Below are 10616 nucleotides of genomic sequence, written 5' to 3'. Positions count from 1 at the left end.
TAACCACTAGACTACCTGCCTCCCCTACACTCTAACCACTAGGCTACCTACCTCCTCTACACTCTAACCACTAGGCTACCTACCTCCTCTACACTCTACCCACTAGACTACCTGCCTCCCCTACACTCTAACCACTAGACTACCTGCCACCCCTACACTCTAACCACTAGACTACCTGCCACCCCTACACTCTAACCACTAGACTACCTGCCTCCTCTACACTCTAACCACTAGACTACCTACCTCCTCCACACTCTAACCACTAGGCTACCCGCCGCCTCTACACTCTAACCACTAGGCTACCTACCTCCTCTACACTCTAACCACTAGGCTACCCTGCCACCTCTACACTCTAACCACTAGGCTACCCTGCCTCCTCTACACTCTAACCACTAGGCTACCCTGCCACCTCTACACTCTAACCACTAGACTACCTGCCGCTGTTCAACAGAGATAGAGGGTAGAACCATAGAGTACAATACCAGTAGACTATAGATCAGGCTACGGGATAGTCCAAATCAACACAGAGGCTGTGATTGGTCGAAAGACCAATTAGCGGCAAAAGAGTTATACAATAAAGAGCTGTAGATCCATCAACATAGATCTGTAGATCCATCAACATAGAGCTGTAGATCCATCAACATAGAGCTGTAGATCCACCAACATAGACCTGTAGATCCATTAACATAGAGCTGTAGATCCATCAACATAGAGCTGTAGATCCATCAACATAGAGCTGTAGATCCACCAACATAGATCTGTAGATCCATCAACATAGATCTGTAGATCCATCAACATAGAGCTGTAGATCCATCAACATAGACCTGTAGATCCATCAACATAGACCTGTAGATCCATCAACATAGACCCGTAGAGCCACCAACATAGAGCTGTAGATCCACCAACATAGACCCGTAGAGCCACCAACATAGATCTGTAGATCCATCAACATAGAGCTGTAGATCCATCAACATAGACCTGTAGATCCATCAACATAGACCTGTAGATCCATCAACATAGACCTGTAGATCCATCAACATAGACCTGTAGATCCATTAACATAGACCCGTAGAGCCACCAACATAGAGCTGTAGATCCACCAACATAGACCTGTAGATCCATCAACATAGACCTGTAGATCCACCAACATAGACCTGTAGATCCATCAACATAGAGCTGTAGATCCACCAACATAGACCCGTAGAGCCACCAACATAGAGCTGTAGATCCATCAACATAGACCTGTAGATCCATCAACATAGAGCTGTAGATCCATCAACATAGACCCGTAGAGCCATCAACATAGAGCTGTAGATCCACCAACATAGACCTGTAGATCCATCAACATAGAGCTGTAGATCCACCAACATAGACCCGTAGAGCCACCAACATAGAGCTGTAGATCCATTAACATAGAGCTGTAGATCCATCAACATAGACCTGTAGATCCATCAACATAGAGCTGTAGATCCATTAACATAGACCTGTAGATCCATTAACATAGACCTGTAGATCCATCAACATAGATCTGTAGATCCATCAACATAGACATGTAGATCCATCAACATAGACCTGTAGATCCATCAACATAGACCTGTAGATCCATCAACATAGACCTGTAGATCCATCAGCATAGAGCTGTAGATCCATCAACATAGACCTATCAACATAGAGCTGTAGATCCATCAACATAGACCTGTAGATCCATCAACATAGAGCTGTAGATCCATCAGCATAGACCTGTAGATCCATCAACATAGACCTATCAACATAGAGCTGTAGATCCATCAACATAGACCTGTAGATCCATCAACATAGAGCTGTAGATCCATCAACATAGACCCGTAGAGCCATCAACATAGAGCTGTAGATCCACCAACATAGACCTGTAGATCCATCAACATAGAGCTGTAGATCCACCAACATAGACCCGTAGAGCCACCAACATAGAGCTGTAGATCCATCAACATAGAGCTGTAGATCCATCAACATAGATCTGTAGATCCACCAACATAGATCTGTAGATCCACCAACATAGATCTGTAGATCCATCAACATAGACCTGTAGATCCATCAACATAGAGCTGTAGATCCATTAACATAGAGCTGTAGATCCATTAACATAGACCTGTAGATCCATGAACATAGAGCTGTAGATCCACCAACATAGACCTGTAGATCCATTAACATAGACCTGTAGATCCATCAACATAGACCTGTAGATCCATCAACATAGACCTGTAGATCCATCAACATAGACCTGTAGATCCATCAACATAGACCTGTAAATCCATCAACATAGACCTGTAGATCCATCAACATAGACCTGTAGATCCATCAACATAGAGCTGTAGATCCATCAACATAGAGCTGTAGATCCATTAACATAGACCCGTAGAGCCACCAACATAGAGCTGTAGATCCATCAACATAGACCTGTATGGTGTACCTCTTACTCAATACATTTTCTCTGATACCCAAAAGTACTCAATACATTTTGACAGGAAAAGGGTCCGATTCACACACTTATCAAGAGAACATCCCTGGTCATCTCTACTGCCTCTGATCTGGAGGACTCACTAAACAGAGAACATCCCTGGTCATCTCTACTGCCTCTGATCTGGAGGACTCACTAAACAGAGAACATCCCTGGTCATCACTACTGCCTCTGATCTGGAGGACTCACTAAACAGAGAACATCCCTGGTCATCCCTACTGCCTCTGATCTGGAGGACTCACTAAACAGAGAACATCCCTGGTCATCCCTACTGCCTCTGATCTGGAGGACTCACTAAACAGAGAACATCCCTGGTCACCCCTACTGCCTCTGATCTGGAGGACTCACTAAACAGAGAACATCCCTGGTCATCCCTACTGCCTCTGATCTGGAGGACTCACTAAACAGAGAACATCCCTGGTCCTCCCTACTGCCTCTGATCTGGAGGACTCACTAAACAGAGAACATCCCTGGTCATCCCTACTGCCTCTGATCTGGAGGACTCACTAAACAGAGAACGTCCCTGGTCATCCCTACAGCCTCTGATCTGGAGGACTCACTAAACAGAGAACATCCCTGCTCATCCCTACTGCCTCTGATCTGGAGGACTCACTAAACAGAGAACATCCCTGGTCATCCCTACTGCCTCTGATCTGGAGGACTCACTAAACAGAGAACATCCCTGGTCATCCCTACTGCCTCTGATCTGGAGGACTCACTAAACAGAGAACGTCCCTGGTCGTCCCTACAGCCTCTGATCTGGAGGACTCACTAAACAGAGAACGTCCCTGGTCGTCCCTACAGCCTCTGATCTGGAGGACTCACTAAACAGAGAACATCCCTGGTCATCCCTACTGCCTCTGATCTGGAGGACTCACTAAACAGAGAACATCCCTGGTCATCCCTACTGCTTCTGATCTGGAGGACTCACTAAACAGAGAACATCCCTGGTCCATCTCTACTGCCTCTGACCTGGAGGACTCACTAAACAGAGAACATCCCTGGTCATCCCTACCCTCTGATCTGGAGGACTCACTAAACAGAGAACATCCCTGGTCATCCCTACTGCCTCTGATCTGGAGGACTCACTAAACAGAGAACATCCCTGGTCATCCCTACTGCCTCTGATCTGGAGGACTCACTAAACAGAGAACATCCCTGGTCATCCCTACTGCCTCTGATCTGGTGGACTCACTAAACAGAGAACATCCCTGGTCATCCCTACTGCCTCTGATCTGGAGGACTCACTAAACAGAGAACATCCCTGGTCGTCCCTACTGCCTCTGATCTGGAGGACTCACTAAACAGAGAACATCCCTGGTCGTCCCTACAGCCTCTGATCTGGAGGACTCACTAAACAGAGAACATCCCTGGTCATCCCTACTGCCTCTGATCTGGAGGACTCACTAAACAGAGAACATCCCTGGTCGTCCCTACTGCCTCTGATCTGGAGGACTCACTAAACAGAGAACATCCCTGGTCATCCCTACTGCCTCTGATCTGGAGGACTCACTAAACAGAGAACATCCCTGGTCATCCCTACTGCCTCTGATCTGGAGGACTCACTAAACAGAGAACATCCCTGGTCACCCCTACTGCCTCTGATCTGGAGGACTCACTAAACAGAGAACATCCCTGGTCCATCTCTACTGCCTCTGACCTGGAGGACTCACTAAACAGAGAACATCCCTGCTCATCCCTACTGCCTCTGATCTGGAGGACTCACTAAACAGAGAACATCCCTGGTCATCCCTACTGCCTCTGATCTGGTGGACTCACTAAACAGAGAACATCCCTGGTCATCCCTACTGCCTCTGATCTGGAGGACTCACTAAACAGAGAACATCCCTGGTCGTCCCTACTGCCTCTGATCTGGAGGACTCACTAAACAGAGAACATCCCTGGTCGTCCCTACAGCCTCTGATCTGGAGGACTCACTAAACAGAGAACATCCCTGGTCATCCCTACTGCCTCTGATCTGGAGGACTCACTAAACAGAGAACATCCCTGGTCGTCCCTACTGCCTCTGATCTGGAGGACTCACTAAACAGAGAACATCCCTGGTCATCCCTACTGCCTCTGATCTGGAGGACTCACTAAACAGAGAACATCCCTGGTCATCCCTACTGCCTCTGATCTGGAGGACTCACTAAACAGAGAACATCCCTGGTCCTCCCTACTGCCTCTGATCTGGAGGACTCACTAAACAGAGAACATCTCTGGTCATCCCTACTGCCTCTGATCTGGAGGACTCACTAAACAGAGAACATCCCTGGTCATCCCTACTGCCTCTGATCTGGAGGACTCACTAAACAGAGAACATCCCTGGTCATCCCTACTGCCTCTGATCTGGAGGACTCACTAAACAGAGAACATCCCTGGTCATCCCTACTGCCTCTGATCTGGAGGACTCACTAAACAGAGAACATCCCTGGTCCATCCCTACTGCCTCTGATCTGGAGGACTCACTAAACAGAGAACATCCCTGGTCCATCCCTACTGCCTCTGATCTGGAGGACTCACTAAACAGAGAACATCCCTGGTCATCCCTACTGCCTCTGATCTGGAGGACTCACTAAACAGAGAACATCCCTGGTCATCCCTACTGCCTCTGATCTGGAGGACTCACTAAACAGAGAACATCCCTGGTCATCCCTACAGCCTCTGATCTGGAGGACTCACTAAACAGAGAACATCCCTGGTCATCCCTACTGCCTCTGATCTGGAGGACTCACTAAACAGAGAACGTCCCTGGTCATCCCTACAGCCTCTGATCTGGAGGACTCACTAAACAGAGAACATCCCTGGTCATCCCTACTGCCTCTGATCTGGAGGACTCACTAAACAGAGAACGTCCCTGGTCATCCCTACAGCCTCTGATCTGGAGGACTCACTAAACAGAGAACATCCCTGGTCATCCCTACTGCCTCTGATCTGGAGGACTCACTAAACAGAGAACATCCCTGGTCATCCCTACTGCCTCTGATCTGGAGGACTCACTAAACAGAGAACATCCCTGGTCATCCCTACTGCCTCTGATCTGGAGGACTCACTAAACAGAGAACGTCCCTGGTCGTCCCTACAGCCTCTGATCTGGAGGACTCACTAAACAGAGAACGTCCCTGGTCGTCCCTACAGCCTCTGATCTGGAGGACTCACTAAACAGAGAACATCCCTGGTCATCCCTACTGCCTCTGATCTGGAGGACTCACTAAACAGAGAACATCCCTGGTCATCCCTACTGCTTCTGATCTGGAGGACTCACTAAACAGAGAACATCCCTGGTCCATCTCTACTGCCTCTGACCTGGAGGACTCACTAAACAGAGAACATCCCTGGTCATCCCTACTGCCTCTGATCTGGAGGACTCACTAAACAGAGAACATCCCTGGTCATCCCTACTGCCTCTGATCTGGAGGACTCACTAAACAGAGAACATCCCTGGTCATCCCTACTGCCTCTGATCTGGAGGACTCACTAAACAGAGAACATCCCTGGTCATCCCTACTGCCTCTGATCTGGTGGACTCACTAAACAGAGAACATCCCTGGTCATCCCTACTGCCTCTGATCTGGAGGACTCACTAAACAGAGAACATCCCTGGTCGTCCCTACTGCCTCTGATCTGGAGGACTCACTAAACAGAGAACATCCCTGGTCGTCCCTACAGCCTCTGATCTGGAGGACTCACTAAACAGAGAACATCCCTGGTCATCCCTACTGCCTCTGATCTGGAGGACTCACTAAACAGAGAACATCCCTGGTCGTCCCTACTGCCTCTGATCTGGAGGACTCACTAAACAGAGAACATCCCTGGTCATCCCTACTGCCTCTGATCTGGAGGACTCACTAAACAGAGAACATCCCTGGTCATCCCTACTGCCTCTGATCTGGAGGACTCACTAAACAGAGAACATCCCTGGTCACCCCTACTGCCTCTGATCTGGAGGACTCACTAAACAGAGAACATCCCTGGTCCATCTCTACTGCCTCTGACCTGGAGGACTCACTAAACAGAGAACATCCCTGGTCATCCCTACTGCCTCTGATCTGGAGGACTCACTAAACAGAGAACATCCCTGGTCATCCCTACTGCCTCTGATCTGGAGGACTCACTAAACAGAGAACATCCTGGTCATCCCTACTGCCTCTGATCTGGTGGACTCACTAAACAGAGAACATCCCTGGTCATCCCTACTGCCTCTGATCTGGAGGACTCACTAAACAGAGAACATCCCTGGTCGTCCCTACTGCCTCTGATCTGGAGGACTCACTAAACAGAGAACATCCCTGGTCGTCCCTACAGCCTCTGATCTGGAGGACTCACTAAACAGAGAACATCCCTGGTCATCCCTACTGCCTCTGATCTGGAGGACTCACTAAACAGAGAACATCCCTGGTCATCCCTACTAGCCTCTGATCTGGAGGACTCACTAAACAGAGAACATCCCTGGTCATCCCTACTGCCTCTGATCTGGAGGACTCACTAAACAGAGAACATCCCTGGTCATCCCTACTGCCTCTGATCTGGAGGACTCACTAAACAGAGAACATCCCTGGTCATCCCTACTGCCTCTGATCTGGAGGACTCACTAAACAGAGAACATCCCTGGTCATCCCTACTGCCTCTGATCTGGAGGACTCACTAAACAGAGAACATCCCTGGTCCATCCCTACTGCCTCTGATCTGGAGGACTCACTAAACAGAGAACATCCCTGGTCCATCCCTACTGCCTCTGATCTGGAGGACTCACTAAACAGAGAACATCCCTGGTCATCCCTACTGCCTCTGATCTGGAGGACTCACTAAACAGAGAACATCCCTGGTCATCCCTACTGCCTCTGATCTGGAGGACTCACTAAACAGAGAACATCCCTGGTCGTCCCTACTGCCTCTGATCTGGAGGACTCACTAAACAGAGAACATCCCTGGTCATCCCTACTGCCTCTGATCTGGAGGACTCACTAAACAGAGAACATCCCTGGTCATCCCTACTAGCCTCTGATCTGGAGGACTCACTAAACAGAGAACATCCCTGGTCATCCCTACTGCCTCTGATCTGGAGGACTCACTAAACAGAGAACATCCCTGGTCATCTCTACTGCCTCTGATCTGGAGGACTCACTAAACAGAGAACATACCTGGTCATCCCTACTGCCTCTGATCTGGAGGACTCACTAAACAGAGAACATCCCTGGTCATCCCTACTAGCCTCTGATCTGGAGGACTCACTAAACAGAGAACATCCCTGGTCATCCCTACTGCCTCTGATCTGGAGGACTCGCTAAACAGAGAACATCCCTGGTCATCTCTACTGCCTCTGATCTGGAGGACTCACTAAACAGAGAACATCCCTGGTCGTCCCTACAGCCTCTGATCTGGCAGACTCACTAAACAGAAATGCTTTGTTTGTAAATTATGTCTGAGTGTTGGAGTGTGGCCCCTGGCTATCAGTAAACTTTCCTTTCTTTTTTAAAACAACAATACAATTGTGTCATCTGGTTTGCTTAATATATAAGGATTTATTTCATTTTATTATTCATACTTTTACTTTTGATTCTTAAGTATATTTAAAAACCCAAATACTTTTACTCAAGTAGCATTTTACTGGGTGACTTTTAGTTAAGTCATTTTCTAAGGTATCTTTACTTTTACTCAAGTAGCATTTTACTGGGTGACTTTTAGTTAAGTCATTTTCTAAGGTATCTTTACTTTTACTCAAGTATGACAATTGAATACGTTTTCCACCACACACACACACACACACACACACACACACACACACACACACTCTAGAACGCAGGAACGCACAGGCAGTAATGTTAAAGGACACCTACTGTTTGTGTGTGTGTGTGTGTGTGTGTGTGTGTGTGTGTGTGTGTGTGTGTGTCCAAATGGCCCACTCGATCACGGACATAACATAGACTACGTTACATTAATTAGACTATGCCTGATTTACACGTTGTGTTGACGACGCGCTTCAATCATGTCAATCATCACACAAGTAACACAGTTCGTATGACAAGACTATAACAAGATTATACCAATCACCAATTTATTAACCAGCTATCTAACACGAAGTAGAAGCCCATCACCAATTTATTAACCCGCTATCTAACACAAAGTAGAAGCTAATCACCAATTTATTAACCAGCTATCTAACATAAAGTAGAAGCAAATCACCTATGTTAACATAAATAACATTGTAGCCTAAATGATTTCAGTGTTTAGATTTCAGTCAAAAAAACAGAATTTGAAGAAGAAGAAAAACTTACTTTACAATGGAGAATATTGTGTGTTTGTTGGTGAATTATTCCCGTTGTTTAAATCTCTTAGTAACTGTCTCCGTGCGGAAGGTAAAAAAATAAAAAAATAAAAAAAAATAAATCCGTTTTAAATTTCGTTCTGTTAAAAAAAAAGTGTCGCAGTCGAAAATAACAAAACCGTGTCACACGTATTGGTTAACCGATCGCCGTTTGGAAAACAACAAAAACTCCAAATGACAGATAGTCGGGACTGGCACGGAAACAAAACTTCCCCCGGTTACGAAATTCTTCTTCTTCTCCTCTATTTCTCCGGAGACAGCGAGTGCGTTGTTGAGCGTGTCACATGACCGTGGCGTAGGGCGGGACTGGAGTGGTTTTCGCAGGGGAGACGAGGGGTGGGGTCGGGTCCGGTCGGCTCGGCTCGGGCGGGGTGGTGTGCGCCTTTTATATTAACAGAGAAGAGAAGAGGAAACTTTTGGGCGTGACGCGGGCGTCAGCTCGAGAGCAGGACGTGTGACGTGACACACAAGGAACTAAAACAGAGAGGGAGAGGGGCGGTCAAGTGAATCACGAAGAACAATTGTCTAACATGAATTAGATTATAGCCTAGAATATGAATATATATATATAATATATATATATATATATATTTGGCCTACAGTTCTTTTGATGTGTGTATACAATTACAATGGATAATAATAGCAGAACACACATATTTTGTGGCCGAAATTGTACTACACGATACAAATACCAAGCCAGGCTACCACACCCTGTCAGAAGAAAGAAATGCAGATAGTAACTGACACACCCCTCTCTCTCTCTCTTTCTTTCTCTCTCTCTCTCAACACAAGGGCTTTATTGGCATGGAAAAACGTATATTTACATTGCCAAAAGCAAGTAAAATAGATTAAACAAAAGTGAAATGTAACAATGTAAAGTAAACATTACACTTACAAAAGTTACAAAAAAATAATTAAGACATTTCAAATGTCATATTATTTCTCTCAATTCATAATGGTGTTATTGGCATGGAAAACATGTGTTTACATTGCCTGTGGTGGAAAAAGTACCAATAGTCACGGGGCGGCAGGGTAGCCTAGTGGTTAGAGCGTTGGACTAGTAACCGGAAGGTTGCAAGTTCAAATCCCGAGCTGACAAGGTACAAATCTGTTGTTCTGCCCCTGAACAGGCAGTTAACCTACTGATCCTAGGGCCAACCCCATTGAAAATAAGAATTTGTTCTTAACTGACTTGCCTGGTTAAATCCATTTAAAAAACAATAAACATTACATAATTTCAAAGGACATAGATATAGCGTTTCAAATGTTATATTATAGTTATGTGCAAATAGTTGAAGTCCAAAAGGGAAAATAAGTAAGCATAAATATGGGTTTTTATTTACAATGGTGTTTGTTCTTCACTTGGCAACAGGTCACACATCTTGTTGCTGTGGTTGAAAAAAAATGTGATAATTTTTTTGAATTCTTTGTGGGTCTGTGTAATCTGAGGGAAACATGTGTCTCTAATATGGTCATACATTGGGCAGGAGGTTAGGAAGTGCAGCTCAGTTTCCACCTCGTTTTGTGGGCAGTGTTGCACATAGTCTGTCTTCTCTTGAGAGCCATGTCTGCCTACGGTGGCCTTTCTCAATAGCAAGGCTATGCTCACTGAGTCTGTACATAGTCAAAGCTTTCCTTAAGTTTGGGTCAGTCACAGTGGTCAGGTATTCTGCCACTGTGTACTCTCTGTTTAGGGACAAATAGCATTCTGGTTTGCTCTGTTTTTTTTGTTAATTCTTTCCAATGTGTCAAGTAATTATCTTTTTTGTTTTCTCATGATTTGGTTGGGTCTAA

At 46.1% G+C, this 10616-nt stretch overlaps 1 pseudogene; it reads right to left on the bottom strand.

Annotated features, from left to right (window-relative positions):
* Positions 1-9176, bottom strand: part of LOC135569066 (Krueppel-like factor 3) — a 46913-nt pseudogene extending 37737 nt beyond the window's left edge.
* Between the last annotated feature and the right edge of the window lie 1440 nt (positions 9177-10616).

This window comes from Oncorhynchus nerka, unplaced genomic scaffold, assembly GCF_034236695.1.
Source record: "Oncorhynchus nerka isolate Pitt River unplaced genomic scaffold, Oner_Uvic_2.0 unplaced_scaffold_1221, whole genome shotgun sequence".
Taxonomy (NCBI): Eukaryota; Metazoa; Chordata; class Actinopteri; order Salmoniformes; family Salmonidae; genus Oncorhynchus; species Oncorhynchus nerka.
Note: the sequence above shows the minus strand (reverse complement) of the source record. Positions and strands in the feature narration are given on the sequence as shown.